The sequence below is a fragment of the Triturus cristatus genome, chromosome 7 (assembly GCF_964204655.1).
Source record: "Triturus cristatus chromosome 7, aTriCri1.1, whole genome shotgun sequence".
Classification (NCBI taxonomy): domain Eukaryota; kingdom Metazoa; phylum Chordata; class Amphibia; order Caudata; family Salamandridae; genus Triturus; species Triturus cristatus.
In genome coordinates, this window is record NC_140590.1 from 997,181,670 (window position 1) to 997,208,967 (window position 27,298).

Here is a 27,298-nt window from a genome sequence, read left to right on the forward strand (position 1 = left end):
GGAGCCTTCTGCTTCCGCCCACTTTTCCCACTTGCCTGGCAAGTTTGACAGGTCCTACAATGGATATCTGAATCCCTTCTCATCTGGGGCCAATAAAAATGGGTGACAAGCCTGTCATAGGTCTTGTCCTGCCCCAGATGTCCAGCTAACGGAACGTCATGAGCCAACCCCAGTAGGAAGGCTCTGAAGCGCTGGGGTATCAACAGCACACGGGCTGACCCTGGCTCAGCAGCCTTAGGCTTGCTATACAGGAGGTCGTTCTCCCAGTAGATCCAATGTGATCCTGACTGATCACCTGTCATTTGGGCTGAGGCCTGCTGCCTCATACCCACAAGAGAAGGGCATACTTTCTGTTCAGCACAAAATTCCTCCCTGGAGGGACCACCATCCTGCTGCCAATGGGTCAGCTTGGGCAGGTCTCCCAGTTCGGCCACTTGTTCTCCTGTCGGTTCCAGGGCATCCCCCTCAGGGTCTGCTCCCTCCTGGACCGCGGGAACGATGGGAGACGGTTTCCCACGCCCCCTGCCTCTTCTCTTCACGGTTGGGACCTGGGCCATACTTTCAGGCTCCAGGGCCCCATCAACACCCTTACTAACTGACATGGACCGGGTGGTCGCACACACCCACTCAGGCAGACCCAACATTTCCAGATGCGACTTTCTCTCCACCTTAGCCCAAGGGGAGTCCTCCAAATCATTGCCCAGGAGACAATCAACAGGCATGGCGGGCCTCACAGCAACCTGAAGAGTACCTGAGACCCCCCCCACTCAAAAGGAACTTGAGCTACCTCACACATACTCTGTGAGTTGTCAGCAGCTACAACGGGGTAGAATGCATGAGGGACCACCTGCTCTCTGGACACCAAGTGACACTTGACAGCTGTCACACTTGCTTCGGTGTCTCTGAGAGCTTCCACCCTATGGCCATTAATGGTCACCCACTGCCTATATTTTTAGTGTTATTAGGCAGAGGGGTTGGAGGGACCATTTCCACGTCTCCTAAAGAGACCAGGGACATTTCTGCGGGAGCCCACCCACCGGGGGCACCCATCTCACTTCCTCCCAGGGCTACGTTCACTACCTGACGGGGGGGTGCACGCGGCGGTGCATTCGAATCCTTCATGGGACACTGGGGATCATAATAACGGTGTCCCACCTGCTTACAAACGCAGCAGGTCATTGGGCCCCTGGGAACAGGTTTACCTGTCGGGACCTCTGGCTTCTTTACAGGGGGAGGCTGGGAACCCTTCCCTTGGTTCCCTTGGGGATTACTTTGGGGCCCTTTCTGAAACTCCCGCTGTTTACTCCTGTCCCCCCCACTCTTGTGCTGGGGACCCTGCCCACCTTTGGCTGAGTCTCCCACTGGACCCTTGTGGACCCTGGTACTGACCCAGCGGTCCGCCTCCTCAGCAACTTTTCTAGGGTTAGATATCTTGCTATCGATAAGGTGCTGGCGTAGCTCTGGAAAACAGTTATTAGACAAGTGCTCCCATGCAAACAAATCATAAAGAGCATCATAACTATCCACCTTGCTACCCTTTACCCAACCATCCATGGCTCTGCAAAAGAAGGACACATATTCAACCCACGTAGTACCAGGCAACTTCTTACATTCTCTAAAGGTTTGTCGGTACTTTTCTGGAGTTAAGCCATACCTCAACATTAAAGCATCTTTCATATGAGTATAAGACATCCTATCCTCAGCAGGCCTGTCCAACAAGGTATCTCTCCCTTCATTGACAAAGCGACCCCACAACCCCGCTCCCCAATCTTTCTCAGGGACCCGGTGGGCCAACAATGCTAACTCATATGCTTTAAACCATTGACCAATATCCTCATTTCTACTGTAATCTTTTATCACATCTTTGGGAAAATAAAACCTACTTTCTGCAGGCACAGATGGAGTGCTGCCACCAGAGGGATTCAACTCTAAACTCTTAGTTTTAAGCTCCATCTCCCTCAACATCTTCTCACGTTCAAACGCTAATTTCTCTTTCAAAATCTAATCTTTTGCTCTCCATTTCAGCTTCCCTTTCGCTTCTTGCATTCTCTAATTCCAACTGCCCTCCTAATTTAAGTTTTGCCATCTCTAACTTGTATTCCCTCTCCTTCTCCCTGTCTTCCAACTCTTCATGAGAAAGGCTCTTAGAGGAAACACTGCTGCCGGGAGATGACACGTGCCCATTCAGGTTCTCTTCCTCTTCCTCTTCCTCTTCCGGTACCACCCCCGGATCAGAGGGATCTCTGGCCTCTAACCAGGCCTTCAGCGCTTTAAGGAAGTCGTCTCTCACTCTGAGACCTGTGGTAGGAACTTTAAACTGCTTGCAAAATTGCTCTAGCTCCTTCTTCTTGTACTTATTTATCAATTTCTTATCAAATTCCTCCACAACAATAAGAGAAGGGGTAGCATCTCCGGCATCCTCCATGGTCAAAACTGGCAGTGTTTAAAAAATAAGCTCCAGGAAAGCGGAGAACAAAAATAGAATATCCTACCAAAACAGATTGTGGCTGCGCTATGGTCTGCTTTCACTATGTAGCGCACACTAATCACTGCACATGAGTCATAAATGCAAAGTTCAATCCTCACCGCTGACCACCAATGTTAGAACCGGCGGTCTCTAGTTGGCAGAGGTATACACTTCTGACAAATAGGGACCCACCAACTCTAGTCAGGGCAAGGGGATTACACACTCAGATAACCCCTGCTACCCCCTTGGTAGCTTGGCAGAGCAGACAGGCTTATCTCAGAGGCAGTGTGTTAAGCATTTATGACCACATACAGTAATAAAGCGAATACACTACAAATGGACACAACACAGGAGTTATTATAAAAATAGTATTTTTATATAAGGCTTAGCACAAGACCAAATAACGACAAAAATATACCACAGTCTTAATAAATACTCTTTGGAAGGAAAAATAATAGTTCAAGTAAAGTTTCTTCTTAGGAAATAAGTCTTTAGCAACAAAAGTAAGTATTCTTCTGAAAACACAGTTCTTGGCAACAATGTGACCCCCACAGGAGTCACACGACGTCGAGTTTACGATATTCCCGAAGTTCGGCGTCGACCGCGAGGAGCGCTACATCGAGCCTTGAGTTGCAACAGAACCCCCACACACAGTACCTTTGGAAATGAAGAAAACGATGATCCACGGCGTCGAGATGTTGAGGTCGGCGTCGGTCGTGCCTCGGATTCGGGTCGATCCGCAGCGGCGTCGAGGGCCGGAGCAGCGCTGACGGCGTCGAGATCGGCGTCGATCGTACCTCGGAGTCGGGTCAATCCGCAGCGGCGTCGAGGCATGTCGGGCCATGCAGTGCTCACGGCGTCGAGAAGGGCGTCGAGTCGATGCGATCAGCAGCGGCGTCGAGACGAGGTCGCTTGGAGCTGGAGCCGATACTCACTACTCACTGGCGTCGATACCGGCATCAAGACGGGGTCACTTGGAGCTGGAGCCGATACTCACTACTCCTGGCGTTGCTACTGGCGTCGATCGGGCCCGGCGGCCGGCGTCGAAGGCTAGTAACACTGGAGCCGTTACTCACGATGTCGAGCTGGATTCGGCGGCGGCGGCGGCGGCGTCGAGACTGCAGATTTTCCCCTGTGTACTGGAAATAACACTTTCCAGCAACCAGCAATTCAGTAGAGGGTGAAGTCCTTTGGCCCTGTGACTTCAACAGGAGGCTGGCACTCTTCCAGCCCTTGGAGATTTTCTAGCAAGCTTTTGAGAGTACACACCAAGTTCCTCTCTCCTTGTTCCTTGGCAAAAATAAAGAAGCAGCTTCAGGTTCCCCCCAGCAAACAGCACACTGGCAGAAGGGGGAGGCAAGTCCTTAGATCAGCAGGCTTCTTGTCCTTGGTAGAGGTTTCCTTGTCAGAAGTGATCTGAGTTCTTGGTTCAGGGGTCCTTCTCTTATACCCCTTTTCTGCTTTGTTCCCATTGTCCAAGCAGGGAAATTCCCCCCATCCTGGGTTTGTTGTGGGTGTTGCCAGGCAGAGGCACCTGGTCTATTCACTGAGCAGGGCAGGGTCCTCAGCCGCCCAGCAGGAGGCGGAGCCAGTATTGTCACTGGCAGGAGCAGGGCTATCAGTCGCCCGGCAGGAGGTGGAGCCAGCATTGTGTCAGGCAGGGCAGGCTACTCTTCCCTCACTCTAAGTGTAAATGCCTCATTCACCCCACACTGACTCATTCAGACCTCTGGAGCCACCCAGCCCCTGACACACACACCAAACCAGCAGAGACCGGTGGATGGTTGGACAAGAAAATAGCCACTTTCTAAAAGGGCTATTTTCAAACACAGAATTTAAAAACCATCCATCCTAAAGGGCGTGTTATTAAATTCTGAGTTCAGGGATACTAAACTCGATCTGCTACCATGCTCCCTGAGTCAGTTAGATTATAATGGAGTTAATAATCAGTCTGCCCAGTCTGGCCTATTGGAGGCAGGTAGCCCTTCAATAGTGAAAAACGAAAATGGCTGTAATTCACTATTAGGTCATGCCACACACCTCAGGGCATGACCTACCTTTTACCCACAATGCACCCAGCCCTAGGGCCTACCATAGAGGTGTCTGAAATGTGGCAAAGTGAAGGTTTTTAGAGACTGGCAAGTAGGTTTCCTTGCCAAGTCGACATGGCAGTCAGGGACTGCACACAGGCTCTGCGATGGCAGGCCTGAGACACATTTTACACGCTGCTTCTGTGGGTGGCACAACCAGTGCTGCAAGCCCACCAGCAGCAGTTAACTTACACGCCCTTGGCACACGCAGTGCACTAGACTAGGGTCTGAACAGTAAGTCAACCAAGCCAATCATGGTAACACCAATCAATGTCTCAATTTAACATAGGGAGCACTTGCACTGTGGCACTGATCAGCAGTGGCACAGTGCCCAAAGCAATATTCCAGCAAAAACATCGTAAACAGAGGAGGCAAACGGAAAAAAATGGAGGAGAGACTCATGCCAATGATGCCAGGTCTAACAAGCAGCAACAGGTGGACTAGGGCTATTAGGACCATATGGGAAGGGATAGGTCAACTAGAAGGAATCCGAATAAGCAGGACACAGAAGAGGGCTAGGAGGACCAGACATGGGTCACAACTAATGGAACCAGGCCCTGAAGTACCGAGTGGAGCAGTAGGACTAGTAACTGGGATATCAGGACTAGGCTGGTGAGGACCAGGACAACCAGAGCCACTAGGACTAATGAGACCAGATCAGGACCAAAATAACCAGGCCCAGCCCAAGAGGACCTAATAAGGAGGTTCAGAACCTGTGTACATAGTACCATGTGGAAAATGAAGACCGGGACCAGGGCAAGAAGAATAAAGATGACCCAATCCAGGAAGTCTAGGAGTGTCAAATCTAGGAAATCCAGGACAACGGGGTTAGGTGGAGAAGGGCCCAGCAAACCAGCAGGATCAGGGTGAGGATCTGCAATTCCAGGAAGAGGAATCCACAGGAAGGGCAAATACGGTCTGGCAGGACTAGAACCAGGTGCACCAGATTCAGAAAACCAGCACCAGGGTGACCAGAACTAGTTGGACTGGGACCAGTATGAGGATCATAAAGACAAAACACCTAGAAAAGGAGGACTTGGAACAAGTCCAAGAAATGACCCAACACTAGAGGGGGATCTAAAGGTGAATGAGTGAAAAGGAGTGTGGTCTGCGAAGAATACCAGAAAGGATATGTGAACCTCCGATGGCTAAAGTCAGCAAACTTGGTTAATGGCTAGCAAAGGGGGTTACAAGTCTATGGAAATTTGCAAAGCGGAGCTCAGGATCTTAAGAAGGCTCAGACGAGCAGAAGAGGGAGTCAGAATTGCTCCAGATTGATTGTCTCAGATTCACCAAAGAGGGATGCGAAGTAACAAAGGGCTCTGATTGCCATCTGAGACAGTACTGGGAACCAAGGCCAGCAGTGAAAGCTTCATCAGTAGACGAGTGGTCTGTGAAACTGTAGGGGCTAGATGAAGAGTGTTTGGAAGACCAGAAAAGAGGGAATGAGTGTCAAAAGCCGCAGACTAGTGTGTGTGATTCCCAGAACGTTGAGCTAGCATTCCATGTGCATGTATGTGCAGTGGATATGTAGCAAGTGTGAAGTACTAAGACTGTGTTTGGTAAAAGTCTGACTGCCTGGACCACTGGGATGCATTTTGTATGACGTGATGGATAGTAGATAGAGCTTCCCTAGACAGTGGAAATGTATTGACTGCAGTGGCTGCAGGATGGAGACCTGAACATTAAAGTGAGGCAGGATGGATAAAAGGCTTCCCACATGTTAGAAAGGATAGACGGACCGGGAGGGTCGGCCGGGGTCAGGAGGAGAGGTCTCCGGGGAGAGCCGTCTCCAGCGATCGTACAGACAAGTAACTTCCCCCCCACAGACAGATACCACACACGGATAAGGTTCAGTGTTCTTTATAAGCACTTCTTAAGGTACGGTTGAATGGTACAAGGAGGACTGGACTCAGGGGTCCCCTCGATTCAAGTCTCTCAAAGCAGGGTAAGGGGTAGCGGGACAGTCTGTCTACCAGTCAGGTAGTTTGGATGAGATGATGATTAGCTCACAATCCTCGAGCTCAGTTGGTGCGGGCCGCGGCAGCGCCAGCAGGTCCCGGAAAGATGGTCGATGTACGGTCCGCGGCAGCGCCAGCAGGTCCCGGTGAGGATGGTCGTTACAACGGGCCGCGGCAGCGCCAGCAGGTCCCGGAAAGATGGTCGATGTACGGTCCGCGGCAGCGCCAGCAGGTCCCGGTGAGGATGGTCGTTACAACGGGCCGCGGCAGCGCCAGCAGGTCCCGACGAGGATGGATGTTGTAGAAGGCCGCGGCAGCGCCAGCAGGCAGGACGATGGTTCACAAGAGCGGGCTACGGCAGCGCCAGTAGTCCGTCAAGGCTGAGTTCTCTCGGTGTCTCTCGACTCCAGGATACAACTGCCTTCCTGCTCCGGAGTTGCCCCAGTTATAGGGCAGGCGCTCTTTGATGTCCGGACCCTCGCACTTGGGGGTCGGAGGGCAGGGATGAAAGTGTCCAGACACCCAGCAGGGGGTGGGGCCAGCGCCTGGGGGAGCTGGAGGCGATCGGCACCTGGCGGGGGAAGAGCTCTTTGACACTTCGTCCTCCCATTGACCTGCCAAGTGGTCCGCTCACCTCCCGGGTGGATGGTGGTGCCGGGATGTCGGGGCCGGTCAGGCCCGGGGTTAGGGTCGGGGCGAGGCCACGCGGCCTCGTGGTGCAGGGCCCAAGATGGCGGCTTGAACCGGCCGGGGGAGCCGGTGGGGCTGGGCCCCGTGATGAGTAGAGGTCCGAGGGCAGAAGATCCGTCGGGGGACGGGGTACGGGTGCTTTTCGTGGGTTATGCCTGGTGGGCCGGAGCTCGGGCCCTGTCGTGCGGGGAGGGAGCAAGCCCTTCGTGTGGCCTGTCCAACATGCGTCCCCCCCAGCTGAAGGCGGGGAGAGTCACCCATCTCCTTGGGGACTCTCTTCGTCGAGGCGGAAAAAGCGGGACAGGCCATCCGCATTGGCGTGGTCTTGGCCTGGTCGGTGCTCCACAGTGAAGTCCATTCCCTGCAGGGAAATGGACCAGCGCAAGAGTTTTGGGTTCTCCCCCCGCATCTGCATCAGCCACTGCAGGGGTCGATGGTCGGTTTGTACCCGGAAGTGGGTACCGAAGAGATAGGGCCGGAGCTTTTTGAGGGCCCACACCACTGCGAAGGCCTCCCTCTCGATGGTGCTCCAGCGCTGTTCTCGGGCCAGGAGACGTCGACTGATGAAGGCCACCGGTTGGTCATGACCTTCGGGGTTTAACTGAGAAAGGACGGCTCCGATGCCGTGGTCGGAGGCGTCGGTCTGTACCATGAATTCCCGACTGTAATCGGGGGCCTGGAGCACGGGGGCGGTGCATAGAGCGGCCTTCAGCTTCTCGAAGGCCGCTTGACAATCGGGGGTCCAGTTAATCCGCTTCGGCTGGTTCTTGGACGTGAGACCCGTGAGGGGCCCCACGATGCTGCCGTAGTCCTTTACGAACCGCCGGTAGTAGCCGGTGAGCCCCAAGAAGGCTCGGACCTCGGTCTGGGTGACGGGGGGCTGCCAGGACTGGATGGCAGCAATCTTAAGTTGTAGCGGGGCCACCAGCCCGCTTCCCACTTGGTGCCCAAGGTAGGTCACAGACCCTTGGCCAATTTGGCACTTGCCGGCCTTAATTGTGAGGCCGGCCCGCTGGAGGGCCTGTAGGACTTCTTGGAGGTGACGGAGGTGGTCGGGCCAGTGGTGGCTGTACACAGCGATATCGTCCAGGTAGGCAGCGCTGAACTCTTCGAGCCCCGCCAAGACCTGGTTCACGAGGCGTTGAAACGTGGCGGGGGCATTCTTCATGCCGAAGGGCATGACCTTGAATTGGTAGTGGCCATCGGGGGTAGAGAAGGCTGACCGTTCCTGAGCCCTGGGTGTGAGGCCGATCTGCCAGTAGCCCGCTGTTAGGTCGAAGATACTGAGGTAGCGGGCGGCCCCCAGCCGGTCGATCAGCTCGTCTGCTCGGGGGATCGGATGAGCGTCGGTCCGGGTGACAGCGTTCAAGCCCCGGTAGTCGACGCAGAATCTCAGTTCAGGTGCGGTGCCGGGGGCAGCGGCTTTGGGGACCAATACAACCGGACTGGCCCAGGGACTGTCCGAGGGCTCGATGACCCCGATTGTGAGCATCTTGGCCACCTCCTCCTGTATGCAGGCCCGTACCCGATCTGGTACGCGGTAGGCCCGGTGTCGGACAGGGGGACTGTCCCCGGTGTCCACGTCGTGCAAACACCAAGGGGTGACCCCGGGGGTGAGGGAGAACAGGGTAGCGAACTGCAGCAGGAGGTTCCGGCAGCCCTGGCGTTGCTCCGAAGTGAGGGCGTCAGAGAGCCGGACCCCGTCCACGGAGCCGTCATTCTCCTGAGTCTTCAGAAGATCCGGGAGGGGTTCGGAGTCTTCCTCTGCCCCACTGTCCGTAGCCATCAGGAGGCTGAGTTCTGAGCGCACAAAGTGTGGTTTGAGTCGGTTGGTGTGGAGGACCCGAAGGGGGTTCCGGGAGGTCCCCAGGTCGATGAGGTAAGTGACGGGGCTTTTGCGCTCGACAACTTTGAAGGGCCCCGTCCGCTTATCTTGCAAGGCACATGGTTCGGTGGGGGACATCACCCATACTTGTTGTCCAGGCTCGAACTCAACGGAGGAGGCATTGTGATCATACCACTTCTTCATGTCCTCCTGGCTGGCCTCGAGGTTCGCCTTGGCCATCTCTCTGAAGCGCCGGGTCTGATTGCGTAGGGCCAGGAGGTATTTGAAGACGTCTGGAGGGGTCTTTAGGGGGGCCATCTCCCAACCTTCTTTTACTAGGCTGAGGGGCCCTCGCACAGGGTGCCCGTACAGGAGTTCGAAAGGGCTAAAACCGAGGGACTTCTGGGGAACTTCGCGGTAGGCGAAGAGGAGGCACGGGAGTAGTACATCCCACTGGCGACGGAGGGGCTCTTCCAATCCCCCAATCATCCCCTTGAGGGTGCGGTTAAAACGCTCCACTAGTCCGTTCCCTTGGGGGTGATAGGGGGTCGTGAATCTGTAGGTGACCCCGCATTGTTGCCAGAGGGACTTCATGTATTTGGATATAAAGTTCGTGCCTCGGTCGCTGACGACTTCTCGGGGGAAGCCTACCCGGGAGAAGATCCCCATTAGGGCCCGGCCAACCACCGGAGCTGTCACGGTCCGTAGGGGCACCGCCTCGGGGTAGCGGGTGGCATGGTCCACCAGTACTAAGATGAACCTGTGTCCTTGTGCCGTGCGGGGGTCCAGAGGCCCCACGATGTCTATCCCCACCCTCTCGAACGGGGTGGTGACCACAGGGAAGGGTTGCAGAGGGGCTTTCAGCTTCCGACCACTCTTCCCGCTGGCTTGGCATGTGGGGCAAGATCGGCAGTGGTTCAGGACGTCGTTCCTCATCTTCGGCCAGAAAAAGTGGGTCACTAGGCGGCTGTACGTTTTATCTTGGCCCAGGTGTCCAGCCAGGGGGACATCATGGGCCAGGTTGAGCAGAAAGTCTCTGAAGCGGAGAGGTACCACCAGTACTCGACCGGCCCCCAGCTCGGCGATTCTTTGCTCGCTGTATAGCAGGTCGTTATCCCAGTAGACCCAGTGAGTTCCGGTGGAGTCCCCTGCGTTCTGGGCGCTGGCTTGTTGGCGGAGTCCCTCGAGGGAGGGACAGGTCTTTTGTTCCTGGCGGAACTGTGCTTGGGTGGGCCCCCCCTCTTGACGCCACTGAGCCAGGTCAGGAAGGTCCTGGGGTTGCGCGTCCCCTTCGGCCGTCGGGTCTGGGAGGCTGGCCTCGTCGTTGTCTTCTACTGGGGCGACTGGGGGCGGAGGTGCTGGCCATTCTGGTTCTTCTGATCGAGGGACGGCACGGGCGGCCATGGACCGGGTGGTTACGCAGGCCCAGTCCGGGAGGCCCAGCATCCCCAGGTGCTCTCTTCTCTCAACGGTGGCCCACGGGGAACTCTCGAGGTCATTCCCCAGGAGGCAGTCCACGGGGGCATCGTCCCGGACCGTCACCTTCAACAGGCCGGAGACCCCTCCCCATTCGAATGGAACGCAGGCCATTTGACACATACTTTCAGAGTTGTCTGCCGAGCGGACGGGGCAGAGAATGTTCGGCAGGATCTGCTCGGGCTTCACCAGGTGACAGCGGACGGCCGTCACACTGGCGCCTGTGTCACGCAAGGCCTCGGCTCGCTGTCCATTAATGGTCACCCACTGACCGTATTTCCTGGTGTTAGCGGGTAGGGGAGCCCGCGGGACCATGTCTCTTCCCCCTAAGCATGCCAGGACCATGGCGGCCGGTTCCCACTCTTGCTGGGCCGGCTCATACTCCTCTGGTTCCTCCAATGATCGCTCTTCCCCCAGGGCGGCGGCAGCTACCTGGCGGGGCTTGGGTGTTTGGTTCTGCGGGCAGCTCGGGTCATTGGCGTAGTGGCCGACTCGCTGGCATCGGTGGCACGTGACGTTGGCTCGGACCCCAGGACGCCACGGGGGGTTGCCCCGACCGGCCGGAGCCGGGGTGCTGGCCACGGGTGTTGCGGGCAAGGCGTCTCTCCCTCGCCCCTGGCCCCCTCCTCCTCCCCGAGGACGGTGCTGGCCTTGGTTGTTTCTGTTCTGTTCGTGTGGCCCCCTCCGGCCCACTCGGGTGCTTTCCCATCGGTCAGCTTCGGCGGCGAGCTGCCGGGGGTCAGTCAGCTTACTGTCGAGGAGGTGCTGCCTGAGCTCGACGAAGCAGTTGTTCGACAGGTGCTCCCATACCATCAGGTTAAAGAGTTGTTCGTAGGTGGTGACCTGGCTCCCCTTTATCCAACCCTCGAAGGCACGGCTGAAATAGTTCACGTATTCCACCCAAGTTGTACCTGGGATCCGGGTGCAATCTCTGAACCTCTGGCGGTACATCTCGGGTGTGAGGCCGTAGCGGGTGAGGAGGGCAGCCTTCATGTGGTCGTAGGACGACATTTGGTGATCTGGGAGCTGCAGTAGGGCATCGCGCCCCTCGTTGATAAACCTCCCCCAGAGTCCGGCTCCCCAATCACTCCGGTCGATCCGGTGGGAGGTCATGGCGATCTCGTAGGCTTTAAACCACTGTTGTATGTCGTCTTCTCGGACATACTCGCGGACAACATCCTTGGGGATGTGGACTTTTTTCTCGATTGGCCCCGGGGTGTGTGGTCGCTCAGGCACCCCCAGTTCTTTATTCTGTTTCCGAAGTTCTATTTCCGCCAGTTTGCGCTCGTGCTCGAGCGTTATTTTTTTCTCCTCCAGTTCTCTCTGTCTCTGCTTCTCTTCTCGTTCATCTCGGAGCCGCATGTGCTCGAGGTTGAGTTTCTGTTCAGCTAACTTGAGTTCCCCATCCATCTTGAGTCGTGCCATTTCCAACTCGTGCAATCTGGTTCTTTCTCTTTCTCGGATCTCTTCCTGCGAGAGGCCCGTTCCCCGCTCCTCGGGAGCCGTGGCGTTCCCCTCTGGTGTGATGCTGCTTTGGTCGGAGGGTCCGGCGACCCCCGTTTCTGTCCATGACTCTAGGGCGTGCTTTAGATCATCTTTGGTACTCAGGCCGGTGGTAGCAATGCCAAGTTCTATGCAGAATTGTCTCAGTTCGCGGTGGTTGTATTCTTCTAATTTATCCATTTGGAATTTCTCGGTGGAGTTGCTATCTTTGGCTGACATCGTGTTGTTGTCGTGGGGTGAGCTACTCTCTGTACGATTACGCGTTGATTCGGATCGCGCCGCTGGCCACCAATGTTAGAAAGGATAGACGGACCGGGAGGGTCGGCCGGGGTCAGGAGGAGAGGTCTCCGGGGAGAGCCGTCTCCAGCGATCGTACAGACAAGTAACTTCCCCCCCACAGACAGATACCACACACGGATAAGGTTCAGTGTTCTTTATAAGCACTTCTTAAGGTACGGTTGAATGGTACAAGGAGGACTGGACTCAGGGGTCCCCTCGATTCAAGTCTCTCAAAGCAGGGTAAGGGGTAGCGGGACAGTCTGTCTACCAGTCAGGTAGTTTGGATGAGATGATGATTAGCTCACAATCCTCGAGCTCAGTTGGTGCGGGCCGCGGCAGCGCCAGCAGGTCCCGGAAAGATGGTCGATGTACGGTCCGCGGCAGCGCCAGCAGGTCCCGGTGAGGATGGTCGTTACAACGGGCCGCGGCAGCGCCAGCAGGTCCCGGAAAGATGGTCGATGTACGGTCCGCGGCAGCGCCAGCAGGTCCCGGTGAGGATGGTCGTTACAACGGGCCGCGGCAGCGCCAGCAGGTCCCGACGAGGATGGATGTTGTAGAAGGCCGCGGCAGCGCCAGCAGGCAGGACGATGGTTCACAAGAGCGGGCTACGGCAGCGCCAGTAGTCCGTCAAGGCTGAGTTCTCTCGGTGTCTCTCGACTCCAGGATACAACTGCCTTCCTGCTCCGGAGTTGCCCCAGTTATAGGGCAGGCGCTCTTTGATGTCCGGACCCTCGCACTTGGGGGTCGGAGGGCCCGGGATGAAGGTGTCCAGACACCCAGCAGGGGGTGGGGCCAGCGCCTGGGGGAGCTGGAGGCGATCGGCACCTGGCGGGGGAAGAGCTCTTTGACACTTCGTCCTCCCATTGACCTGCCAAGTGGTCCGCTCACCTCCCGGGTGGATGGTGGTGCCGGGATGTCGGGGCCGGTCAGGCCCGGGGTTAGGGTCGGGGCGAGGCCACGCGGCCTCGTGGTGCAGGGCCCAAGATGGCGGCTTGAACCGGCCGGGGGAGCCGGTGGGGCTGGGCCCCGTGATGAGTAGAGGTCCGAGGGCAGAAGATCCGTCGGGGGACGGGGTACGGGTGCTTTTCGTGGGTTATGCCTGGTGGGCCGGAGCTCGGGCCCTGTCGTGCGGGGAGGGAGCAAGCCCTTCGTGTGGCCTGTCCAACACCACACAAATTCTGTCCTTGTTAGCAAAGGGCTGAAGATTAGTTCTTCCTGATTGACAAATTAGGCTAGATGTTAGGAGTGACAGGTAGGTCAGAGGATTCTCTTGCAGAAGGGGACAAAGTTTCTAAGAAAGGCTGCCCTTTGTCTGTGCTTGATGACTGGTCAGTAAGGTGGATGACAGTCAGGTGCGGAGATCTCACGCTTTATTGTGTCCTTATTTTAGATACTTCTGCTTGGAGTCAGCACTATTGCTACTGCTGTATGAGAGCTATCACCTAGCATAAAGATTGTGTCTGAGTCTGAGCTAGCGCCAGCAGATGACATTTGAAAGAAAATCCCCACAAATCAGTTCTGAAACCTCAATTGTGGATCCACATTCCCTGTCTGGAAAATGAGAATAAAAGTGGAACTGTCAAATGAATGTTCCCCATATCACTAGAATTGAGATAATAAAATGTCTGTTTATTCAGTATCTTATTTTTTTTTGTGTGTTGGATGCTGATATGTCTTTCTCTGATTTACTGGGAATATTCATTTGTATTCCGATTACATTCAGTTCAATTATAGTCTCATTTCTTTCCTCGTGGCTCCTTGATAAAATTCTTCCTCCGGTGGCCCAACAAAGTAGCGGGTCATCGGAGGACAGACTTTACACCATCCACTCTATTTAGGGAAAACCTGATTGTAAGGGACAGGAAAAAAATAATGACACTGACACCATGAGAGAAAACTTGCAGCATGTGTTTGCCATTAGTTGTTCGCTTTCAAAAACACACTCCTACTTTAGGAGTGTTTTTTTGAAAAACAAAAAAAACTAGAAGCTTAGTCGGATTTGTTTACATGAACTGAACAAGAACTAATAATTCCAGAATGTACTGATTTGCTGCGATAAAAGAGGTGTTCTGATAACATGGAGACTTTTGCTAATCCTATATCTGGCCTTGGTACATTCCCATGGATTTGTAGGTAAGATTGAGTACATAGCAGTAGAAGAGTAAACAGCTTCAACTAGTCTTGTAAGGGTTTTAATCATCCTTATCATTAGCCACCTCTGCAAGTGAACGTAAAGGAATAGGAGGATTTGTGGAACACTAGACAACTCCATAAGGAGCCCCCCTAAGTAGATGTGTCTTGGCCCATGATGTATTGGAATGGCATTCTGTGCCTCATCTGTCAAAATAATATGTAAACATTCAAACATTTGGGACCTTTAGATCTAAAAGTAGGGATGAGCATAACTTGTGTAATTTGCTGTAGCGTAGTTACGGAAAGATTAAGTGGAATTATGCATGGAGCGTAACCCAGTATTTGCGCCATTTTCTTAGCGCAAAAAGCACCCTCACATTCAAAATAGACCGAGGATTAAATTTGCGCTAAGAAAATAGGGATAAATGTAACAGAACAAGAACAGCAGCAGCCAATTGCTCTAGCTAAGTTCATTATTCAAATGCTCATGAGGAAGGATTTTTTACCCAAATTTCTCTCAAGTGTGCAATTGTGTCATTTTCAGTGATTTTCTATCTGAAAAGTAATGTGGAAATACCAAAATTACTCCAGTGTAATTGAAATTTCACACAGGCGTACTTATAACACAGTGCTTGTATCTAAGACAACTTTAGCACTGAAGGCCTCATATCATGAAATCACTGGGTTTGTGACCACAAAAGTTCTGTTCATTACAAAACCCCTTTTATGAGTTGCAAAATTCTTGAGACCCATGAAAGAACTTTTGTTTTTTTTGTGAATTGAAATAGAAGGGGTCATGAAAGGGGTTTCCCCCTCTCCTTTCCAATTTGGAAAATAATTTATTGATAGTTTACGACTGCAATTGCTACCAAAACAGAAACATGCGTTTTTTAAAGCAGCACTGCTTCCTTTAACCCCTTCGCCGTGGCACGAATTTTGCTGCAGCGCTTGGGGGGTTTGGGGGCAGCGCGGCGCCGCCATGCTCGTGACGGAACCACTCCGTCATGAGCCACGGGCGCGCTGTGCTCATGACGGAGTGGTTCCGTCACGACTTCGCCCACTCGCGCTAATCGCCCGCACAGGCAGGGAATCAGCGCCGCGTGGGCGGAGCGGCCGCGGCCGCAGCATGACGGAACCACTCCGTCATGAGCACACGGCGCCCGTGGCTCATGACGGAGTGGTTCCGTCATGAGCAGGGAAGGGGTTAAGAAAGGCAGGCTGCTTTAAAAAAAATGTTTTCCTTTTTGGAATTCAGTAATAAGAATGGGTGTGAGCAGTAACTTGCAAGCCTCCTACCTGTGACTAAAGCCAACCAAGAGGGTCGCAAATTGGCACATGCATAAAGAATATTAATTAGGCATGTCATTTTGCAACGTCCTGTGATTCAGTAAATTGTGAACTAACCAATTAGTACACAGGTCAACTTGCAAAATACTATTCCTTTTGCAAAAAGTATGAGTTCAATTTGAGACCACATTTTGGAAATGAAATAATAAAACATCATGAGATATAAGGAGACAGATGACAATTATATTCGCTCCTTGTTTGCAGTCTGCCTGGTGGCAAGTGCCTATTTAAATCCTCATAAGGTATAATAATTGTGGAAGACAGTGGCCTAGTGGTTAAGGTATCTGACTCTGAACCTGAAGATTCCATGTTCAAATCCCAGTGTTTCCATCGTTTTGGTTTCTGAAGAAAAATTGTAGGGAAGGGTGCTTTCTCAGGTAAAAAAATTAATTAATTAAATGAAGGCTGTTTATACAGCAGCCTGGTAAATAGAGACGTTCCACTTCTATTTGCAATGCTATTTGGCCTTTTTGTACATACTGTCTGCTATTTAGTGAGCCAACAGGTGAATAATGAAGTTTCTTTTGCAGGGTCACTGGCCAAACAGTGCATCAGTTCTACTAGATAGCCAGCAGCCAGGTAAACATATTTTATTTTGCTATTTGCCAGGCTACTGGTGTAATAGCATATAATCTCTACTATTTAACCAGCAGCTAAGAACATAATTATGTTTATTTGCTATTTGCATAACTGCTGGCCAAATTATAAATAATAAAAATCTGCGCACACACGTACTCCCAAGGCAAAAGGGCCCACCTCAAGGACCATACTCCTACATTCCTAAATCTGACATCAAAACGGGTGCGCGATCCTTAGTTTTATCGAGGCTAGACTATGGCAAGTCCTATTTCCTGTGATGCACCCTGCATTTTTGTAGGCGGTGCTATATGCTACCACTTGGATGGTGTCAGGTAGAAAAAGATCTGATCATGTATCCCCACTTCCGGTCTCATTGCTGTGAATATTGAAACCAGAAGTATTTCCAAAATGGCTTGTATGGGCCTAAAGCTCTATAGTCTGGAACCTCGAAATGCCTTGCTCATAAAAAAGACTATTTTGGAAATGTATGTTATATAAACAGACTCTGGACCCTTCTTAAGGAATGACAAGTCTTCACAAATATAGAATGCATTAATCCTTCCCAAGAAGGGCTTCCAGGATCTGGAAATATATTCTTCCTGAAATGCAGATTGACACATCACTTTGAATGTTCAAAAAAGATCTGAAATGCCTCTGCGCCCAACACTACTTCCAGAAATAATTGGTTGTATGTTTCCTAAACCCTGAACATCTCTCTGTACATTGATTCAATGAAGTATCAGAGCAACAGAAATATGTTAATTAAACTGTTTTATCCTTGATTAAAAAATAATTTAGCAAAAAATGTTGATATTCGCTTACACATTTACTTGAGATGACAGACAATAAATATGATATATTGTGGGCTGGGGATGTCTTAAGTATTTAGGTTAAGAAGTGAAGTCTTGAATAAAATTGCGTTAATCTGCCAGAAATTTCAGGAATGGGATTATTACTATAAAATAAGGCAAATCAATTTCCCTTTGAGAATTTGAGAATAAATCAACTAATTATGTACTCAGAGATTTCCAATTCAGCTCCCATTTCTAAGCCAATCGCAGACGGGTTAGTCTGCTTGCCTCCAGAGGTCAGGAGTAGCTTGCTGCAATCGAAAATGGCGTGTCTGCTTCCAAACTGTGGATGAGAAGGTACGGTTTAAACGAAACTAGTGCCTGTTAAAAGTGGAGTCTGACACCCAGTATATCTTCCAACAAAATGGCCATTTTACTGCTTGCATACATTGATTGGAGTCCTTCCTCTGACATAGAAGATGGTTAAAATGTGCCATCTGCTGAATGGTGGTCGCTTTCAGATTGAACTCACAAGTTGACTCAGTGGTGAGGTCCATCAAATGCCAAATGAAAGTGATGGGTCATAGTCTCCTGTTTCTTTTAATCACAGATCAGGCTGTATTTCTCAATGCTTCTTCGGTTGAAGCAAGATGTTGAATATGTTTTCAGTGCTGGGGGTTTACTTGCTTTACCTCGACATTCGTTAGCCAATCTTTAATATCTGGAAGTGCCACGGCAGGCCTTCAAGCTGTTAATGGGCTTCCCACTTGAGCGCGTCATAATGCCCGGCTCTATCTAAAACATAAAGGTATCAGTGGTCAAGCCAATGTGTGTTCGAAACACAATCCATCTCCATGGATATTATGGCTGCACTGTATGTATTATAACCTATACTTTCTCGGGCCTGAAGACCAAATATCTCCGATCTGGCACCACTACTACGGAGTTCATTACTGAAGTCAATTCATTGAGCTAATGAGATTTTACCAAATGTTCGCTCTGGGCGCCATGCCTTTGTGGAATGTTTTGATTGCAGGTTGAGCGTGGTTTACTTCGGAAGCTGAAAACGGTAATGGCTGGATATGCTCTACCCGATCTGAAGGACTCCTAATCCCTTTGTGGACATTCATTCCATCTTTTGAAGTTCACCTGTGCCATTACAGATCACAGACGGGCTAAGCAGCGGACAAAAAGTCTCATTGGTCAAGCGCCGAGAGGTACAGGTCCTCTGGTTACGCTGCTATTCTTTGTACCAATGTAGTAAAGCAAAATGACAGCCCCCCCCCCCCCCCCCCCCTGCAGAATGTGTTGAGGAGCCCTTGAGTCTCCGATAGCTATTCGTTGGCACTGGGCTGAATGGAGGCCCTTAAAAAACTGGGAGGTCCCCTAGAGTATTGGCCCCGTCCCCCGAGGTCTTGTTTTACACCCCAGCCTTCCACACCTGGAGAGGAGTACAGACCGTCCCTGACATACCTCAGACTCGATGGGCCCCGTCATTGAGATGCCGCCGGAGTCCCTATGACGCAGCGAGCTTCAGACCCACATTTGGGCACATCTCTCCTAGTTATTGAGACTCACCCATCGCACCAAGTAACGGGGTGACTTTTTTTTTAATACATTTGAACCACTGGTAATTAGCCTGGCAGCACCCCATTCCATCGTGTGTGAAGTACTGCCAAAAAGTGAATTTATTTATATTGGCACCCTTACGTAACACATTGAAGCAAATGCAGGCAATGAAAAACTTTCAGTATATCCATATGCTGAAAGCGCGCAAAGGCACTTCATAGTCTGTGTATAATATCTGATAATCAGCAGAAGTCTCCCTTCCTTCATTTCATAGCCTGAGGGGGGGACGTGCGTTTCCGAGAGACGTGGCACGGTTCGCGCACGCTGTAATCTGCCCACACAAGGGAGCTATAAATGCTACACAGGCCCAAAGACATGATAACAGCGGCAAGGTGATTCCAAGCGCTGCATAATGATGATTACAGCAACGCAAATGAATACAGCGGCCCCTTCAAAGCGGACATGATAGCTCCGGCATTGTGCTGCGGACCATCCGAGGACTGCTAAAGACCCGCGCATTCAGCATGAGGTCTGGATGTCAATCCGCACAAAAGGAACCAGCCAGCCTTATCTTGATGGCTTCCACTTTAATTACACCGGCTCGCCCCATCGATTTTCATGCTTTCGCACCAGTGGTTTGAGAGACAAGACCTGGAAATTACAGGTCACAAAGAGCCTTATAATTGCTGGTCCTTTGAGGCTAGCAGAGTGCAGCCCTGTCGATGCATGGAACCTTCAACGTGCCGTCCATCCACAGCATGGCAGGGATGCACTTAGAGGATTGGAAAAGTACGGGCTATCGATCACATACCTCGGCAATATCATTTGGAAGTACTTCATGGGATGCATTAATCTATCATTTAAAACCTTAACATATTAGGGCACTAGGAAAAGCTTTCTTTTGAAAGGAGCCATCAAATGTAGAGAAACAACACTTTTCTCTTTTACCAGCCCTGCATCTCCCACAACCACAAACAATAGGAGAATGTTCCTTTGTTTGATGATCTCAGTTTGGACTTCGTGACATAATTTACTAGATGGCCTCTTAAGGTGCTGAAATCGTCACAATCACGTCAGGCTGACATCACTATGTATTCCATCTCATTTTTCTCAATCCTCACATTTATGGTGCTTGTGGAACTGTTATCTCTGTTAAAACATCAATACAAAAAACAGAAACCTACTTTTCCGCTTAATCTACCATAATCCTCTCTAAAACTCCATGGGGTAAGTTTCTGAAGTTTGCGTGCGGGTGGGGGGGGGGGGTCGCATGGTGTAAAGTGCCACAAAGCGTTGCGTCAAACAATTACAACAAATAAGGCCTGAGGGCGCAGGGCAAAATTGTGCAGCACCAATCAAGCACCCATGAATTTTAGTACATTTAGGCCCATGTTAGACTCGTTTCATTCTTCAGATTGTAAAGCAGCATTGGGGTACCAGAGTGGTTCTCAAACTTTTTGCATCACGGCTCCCTTGACCTATTGGTCGTTGGCCGAGGCTCCTCATTATGTTACTTTTGTTTGGCCGGCAGGAGGATGTAAGCCCGGCCCCTAGAGTATTTCTATTTTTGTTCCTGAAAATAATTGGAATGAAGCTGATGAAGGTATTATAATCATAGATGTAAACTCTAATTGGTTAACTCAGAAACAATACAAGGGAAACTCTTCAGCACTGGATCCGTATATGTAATCATAGGTGTACAAAATAATAAAGACATTCCACCGGTGGGCTCTCCTCTAGAGTTAGCACTCGCTTCACAAATCAAGGGAAACATCTTCACCATCCACCTCTAAATTAGGTCTCCAGACTGCTCGACTGCAAGGGAACTACGCTAGTGTGTATGATACTCTATCCATACTTCCCTGGAGACATCCTCTCTCCTTCCTTAAGTCTTCACTTTGTCATTTACTCTTCAATCCCTTCTTTGGCTCCCTGGTCTAGAATTTTAGTTCTCACTCTGCTCTCTTTCACTTTACCAATCCATTGCTCTTGTCCTCCTCTTCATTCTTTATCCATCCTTTCTTTTTTCCCTGCTTTAATCGATCTGCATTTTCTCTAGTTTTTCTTTCATTCATTCTGAGCTCTTTCCTCTTTTCTTTTCCACATATTGTCTCTCTCTTCTTTCCTCTTCCCATCTTGTCAGGATGCTGTGTGTGGCAGTATGATCGTGAAGTATTCGTTTTTTTGCTTTGCTCTCCACTGTTGTGTTTTGGCCCAAGCCAATCCAAGTTGGAAATTTTAAAATCCCAAAAGAAAAGCCATTTATGAGCCAGGAGCTGCACTGATATTTAGGTTGCATCTTCCATCCTATGAGCAAAGACACATATTTGGTGACTATGGACGATTGCCCACAACTGTGTCTCATCGTACAGCAACATGCACCACATGACCATCTGAGATGGTGCCCCTGGACTCTAAGTGACATTGCTAATGTGCTCAAAGTGGCACATGTTGGTATTGAGCATGGGTGCCCGGTCAATCAGTGCTTTGGAACTCATGGCTAATGTAATGATTGGCTCCGCAAAAGATCCTTGTCCGGCTCAGTTCTTCAATACCTTAGCCCCACTCATCAATACCCCATTAAACCAGATTTGGAATGCCTCCCTCTGCTCTGGCTCTGGTACCTTCCCCTCAGTGTGGAAACAGGTCTTTCTAGTGCCTATTCTTAAAAAACCGGATGCCAACCCTACTGTAAATAAAAATTATAGACCTATCTCCCTTCTACCTGCACCAGCTAAAATTCTCGAAAAATTAGTTCGGGAACAACTCTCCAGCTATTTGGAATCCCATAACCTTTTCCATGACTCTCAGTCCGGCTTCAGATCTGGCTACAGTCCGAGACCGCCCTCCTCGAAGTCTCTGAGACTATCCGTGAATGCGTGGATTCAGGCAAAGCAGCCATGCTAGTGCTCCTTGACCTGTCTGCGGCATTTGATACGGTCTCCCATCCTATCCTTCTAGACAGATTAAACCACCAGGGGATTCAAGGCACACCCCTGTCTTGGATCCGGTCCTATCTGGGCAATCGGACCCAACAAGTTTCCCTCCCTCCTTTTGTCTCCGACGAAAAACCCTTGCTAGGTGGGGTCCCCAAGGCTCTGCCTTGAGTCCTTCCTCTCCTTTTCAGTGTCTATCTCTCCCCCCTTGCGGCTATGGTTGAATCTTGTGGGGTGAGGGTGATCTCCTACACCGATGACACCCAACTGGTGTTTTCCTTTGAAGAACACTCTGAGGTGGCATTCTCTAATTTTTTACTTTGCCTGAGTAACATCTCAGCGTGGATGTCACTGAATACCCTTAAGCTAAACTCTGATAAAACCGAAATGCTTTTCTTCAACCAAAAAATCTCCCCCTGTCGCTCTGGGGGCCACCCGAGATGAACCCCCCTCCCAAGCCTGTGGACTCGGCCAGGAACCTTGGCTTCTGGTCTGATAATGAGCTGTCTTGCAAAACCCAAATTAGACAGGTGTCCTCCTCCTGTTTTGGGAATCTTCACATGCTTCATAAATTTCTTCATTTCTTCCCCTTGGAGTCCCGCCGGACCATAATCCATGCTTTAATTACCTCCCATCTAGACTACGCCAACAGTCTCTATCTTGGGGCACCAGTGATGGAGCAAGGACTCGTAGAAAAGAGACTTGCTTGGAGGCGATCCGCTCCTTTAACTCACTAACAAGTTATTAAAAACATTTAGTGTAAAACTAATGCGAACCACATGAACACGCGGGTTAGTGAAGCTTGCTTATGTGTTTATTACCAAGAATAACATGAACGAAAGACTAAAACCGCTTTAAACGGGGAATCTTTACTGCGCATGAGTCAACTGCATCTACGCAGTATGACAAGTTAACGCTTGGAGGGAAAATTCTTGCACATGAGCAGAAGGCCCGAAAATGGTGTCTTGGAGACTCGCGTGCACGGCATCTGCTTGGCTGAAAAAAAAAAAAGCTACTTTACTAATGCTAATGTGTGGAAAGTATTAATAAATAAAGGGGAATAGAGGGGAATAGAGTAGAGATGGCTGGTATACAGTGAAACCATTTATTTTTTAAAGTAACATTTGCCTTTCTGACTTTATCATTAGTGCGCATTTGTGCCTCTCGTGTATGACTGAAGTAAGCTAAGCCATGTCACATTTGTGCATGTCTACTGAAAGTGAACCCGGAATGACGACTCAGAGGTTGAACAAAAGTCAAGGACGCAAAGTGTCCCAGCCTGAGAACAGATGGTGAAAAGTTCAGTGGAGTGGACTTACATATTAGACTTTTAACAAATGTTGCAAATGAAATGCGAATGGGAAATAAAGTTTTGAATAAAAATTAAGGGGATGGGTTTGCGAACAATGGTTTAACTGAATGAAATGACATGTAAGCATGGTGTGATGATCTTCCCCCCTTGCCTGACCAATTAGATATCATATTTTTACAAAATTGAATCTTTAGTGGGTGGAACATGCAGAACGAAAGGTCTAATTGAGACCGTTTTAGTTAGTTAGTTAGCAAAAGAGCACGAGAGATGGTGAGACGGAGATGCTGTCGGAGTAGCGGGTGATGCTGGGAGAGATGCTGTGAGATGCTGATGACGAATCGAATGCAGAGCCTGAAGCAGAACTTTCTAACCTAATTTAATTGGGTTAGATAAGAAGATCATGGAAGAATCTCGAGGAGGAAGAGAGTGTCAGAGAGGGATGCGGCGCAATCGTCGGTTCTAGAGAGGTCAACTATCCTGTCCTGAATCCTGTCCTGAAATCCTTGTCGCCTGAACTATCCCAGGGGACCCTTACCAGCCCTTTGGACAGGGGGTTGGTCTTCACACCATTCTTGGTAATTATAATTTCGTGTATTTGCAGATGTTGTTTTCTCTCTGTCATCTCCCTTTCTGAGCATAAGTCACTGCATGAGTCCGAGGTATGCGTTTGATGATTAATTAATTGAATTTTCTCTCCTACGAATGATGGTGACTGTATTTTTGGTTCACGCGCATTTAATTTAGATAAAGGCTTAAAACTTTCCGAGTCTGTGGTTATTTACTTCAAAGTATAGAAAAGTTAGTATTATGTTCGTTATCACCATCAATTAGTTCAACTAATGGTCCATTGACCACAGGAAATACATTTTTGATTTGTGATGGGTTAGTAGAGGTATTTAGACTTATCCTAAACATTGTGGAGAAACGTTTAAAAACCTAGTCCAGCGGTTTACTCGACAATGGGCCCAGGTGAGTATATGGTAGTAGAGTATCTGTTGTTGGTACGCCGCTGGATCAGTTTTCTGGTAGCAGAGTTATGGTTATTATTGACTAGTTTGGTGATAAATATTGATTATTGATTTATGTTTAACAAAAGAGTTAGCGTCTTTGTTTTATGTTGTCCAGAATTCCCGGGAAATGAATAGCGGGTGGTGATAGAAGCCACACTGCAGTGAGGTTACTCGTCTGTTGGAATAGCACTGAGAAGCTACGCAGGGCTGGCAGTGTTAAATTAGGGACTATTTTCGTATAAAAGTTGAGAGTGAGTGATAGCAGAAGGTTCGTTAGTGAAACTTTGGTCCTATTTCCTAGTAAGGTTAACACTGAAGGAGTAACATGTTCTCTCAAGCTTGAATGAAGGGGAAACAGAGGTTTTTACTCGCAGTAGAAGAGGGGCAATTCTGAGACTCCAGAATAAGTCTAAAATCTATCCTTTGTTTAGCGGAACAGGCAGAGTAGTGAATGTTTTTATGTTGGTATTAACAAAGAAATTAATGAAAAGTATTAAGAAATGCGTTTTTCATTTTACCTTGTGAAGGGAGGGTCAGTCGTGGGAGTTGTACTGACATCACAGAGATCCGCGCTGGGATTGGTTGAAACAGCAGGTGTGAAACAGAAGCAGATTGTAAAGGAGGGGTCAGTAGTAAGGAGCAATTCTGATGTCACAAAAGGCTGCGCTAGCATTGGTCAGACCACAAGCGTGAGCCAGAGTCTGATTGGTTAAACAGATAGAAGCCGCGCTGGGATTGGTCAAAAGAGAAATTGTATATTGGATTCTGATTTGACTGCTGGTGTAAGTCGCACAGATAGTAGATTTCAAGGGTTTGCAGAGTATTCTTTCATTTATCATTCTTCCAGAATGTATGGAGAAAAGAGAAAAATGTTGTTAATAAAGAAAATTAAGAATTTCTTTAAGAAAGATAAGCCTGTATTGACTAGAGAGGGAATTCCTGTTCCGCAACCGAAAACGCCTGCTTCCTTTATGATGATGGAAAAAGGATATCATACTTGTGTATGGTTGGAAAATTGGATAGAATATACGAAAGGTGATGGAGTGCTAGCTTTTCCTGAAAATGGTACGTTTAATGGGAGAATATTTCAGAACTTGAGGATGAAAATAAATGATTTGGAACCAAGACCTAGGTTAACCCAGTATGAGGCTTTAGAAGAATGGGAGACTGAATCATATGAACAAGAGAAATGCAGAGGTGGGAGATATAAAGGATTTTTCCCCCAAAATGTGTGCGAGTCACATGAAGGTCAGATGAAGCAATGGAGAACAGCTATGGTATCAGAAGGTTTATACCCAGTGTTAATGGCTGTGGAACAATCGGGAAGCAAGTGTAAAGAGAAAACAAAACACATAAATGTGACAGGATATGGTGAATCTGATGATGAATTGTTGGAGGATATGTTAACTAAAAATCCTCCACCGTACCAAGAAGGACCCAGTAGAGTCACCCCAAGTGCACCGGTAATGGGAACACCCTTAATACCTCAAATTTTACACAAAACATCTGTTAATAGGGTGCTTCAAGATACAGAAAGAGAAGCATTAAATAGAAATAGAGAGGCACTAATACAGAAAATAAGTCAATTGAATTTAAACCCTAAAGCATTGACAGTACCAGTGACTATAGGTCGTGTTATCCCATTATATGGAGATAAAATGAGTTGCCCAAAACCCCAAGCTGTAACAACTCCTTTGAGAAATCCCAGAAAAGAGATAGTAATATCTTATGATCAGGCCAGTGAGTGCAATTCAGACATTTCATTAATGGACCTTCCAATAAGGGAACCTTTAACTGAGACCCCTAAAAGAATTACACCCGGAAACTCGAAAGAAGGTCTATGGTACCTTTAGGAACTAGAAGCTCAACAGCAGTTACCCCAGAATATTTGGAGAGATGGGCACAGGGAATAGAAAAACAAGGCACACCACCAAAGATTTTATATATTTACAAATTGAAAGTGGAGTTGGAAGAAATGATAGCTGCAAATGTGGGAATACATAGGTTGAATCTTTACAATGAAGAGGAGTAGTTGTTTATATGTAGGAGCATAACCAGAAATGCAAAATTGTTTCATGAGAAATCGACAGAGCCTGCTTCAGAAATTGGAGTGGATATAGGGAGCTCAAAATTGTTACAGACACCATACAGAGTGGAGTTTACTGATAAGGATTTGGAGAGTATGAATATGTCTGTAAGAAAACTACAGATAAAAGATTTAGGGGCATATGTATGATACTCCCATTTTGCGAATCTCAAATTGCGATATTTTGCGATTTGCAGTTTGAGATTCGCAAATCGGTATGTAAAAAAAAAATCGCAAATGTTTAGCGATTTCTTAATAATCGCAAAAAAGTCTCAGAAACATAATTTGCGATTCCTTAATTGCGAAATTCGCAAATTAAGAAATCGCAAAAACGGGAATCTGCAATACAGGTGCAGCCTGATGACATCACAAACAGGAAGTGGGAGTGATTTCCTGCACCTGCTTACCTGAGCCACACCCAGAGGCTGTTTGGAGAGTGTGAGGAGGCATCCCAGGAGAGAACAAACACCAATGGAGTCCAACAAGCAACATGAGGGCAAGGATGCAGAGAAGAGGAAGAAAAAACACAAGTTTCCTGACAAGGAGCAGGAGGTCCTCATAGAGGAGATGGCATGCAGTCATGAGCTCCTTTTTGGTAAAAAGGCACTGCGGGTCCCAGAAGCAAGGAAACACAAAATCTGGCTGGACATTCAACAGAAGGGGAATGCTGTGGGAGTGACCAATCGCACCATCGAGGAATTGCGCAAGCGATGGTATGATATGCGCCAGAGGTCGAAGGAGAGGGTGGCAGCCAGACTAAAGGATGCAAACCAGACTGGGGGAGGACCATCCACAGCAGCACAGCCAACACCCCACGAGGAGCTTGTGGAGTCCACTCTCCTGCCTGAGAGCATCGGTGGTGGCGCTGACATTGACAGCTCCGACCCTGCATCCAGCAGCCAAGGTAAGATGCATGCTAAATCAATCTGCACTGATCCCCATCCCATGCACACTTCCCCAAATGCGCTAAATATCCTCACAAAATGTAATTCCAGTCAAAGTCTTACAGCACACCCAGCAATGCATCATGGAACTTGTAGTAATATGTCTGACAGTGTGTCCATGAGACATAGGAAATCTAATGCAACATGTGGGTTGGGGATAAGTGAATGATACAGTGTCAGAAGTTAGCCGATACAAACTGTAGAAACTTTATTGAGTGCAAATTGCAGACAAAGACACAAACTCATGTAGTCCCCTTTACATCCACAGCACAAACCAGGGCACGTGATGACAGTGCAGAG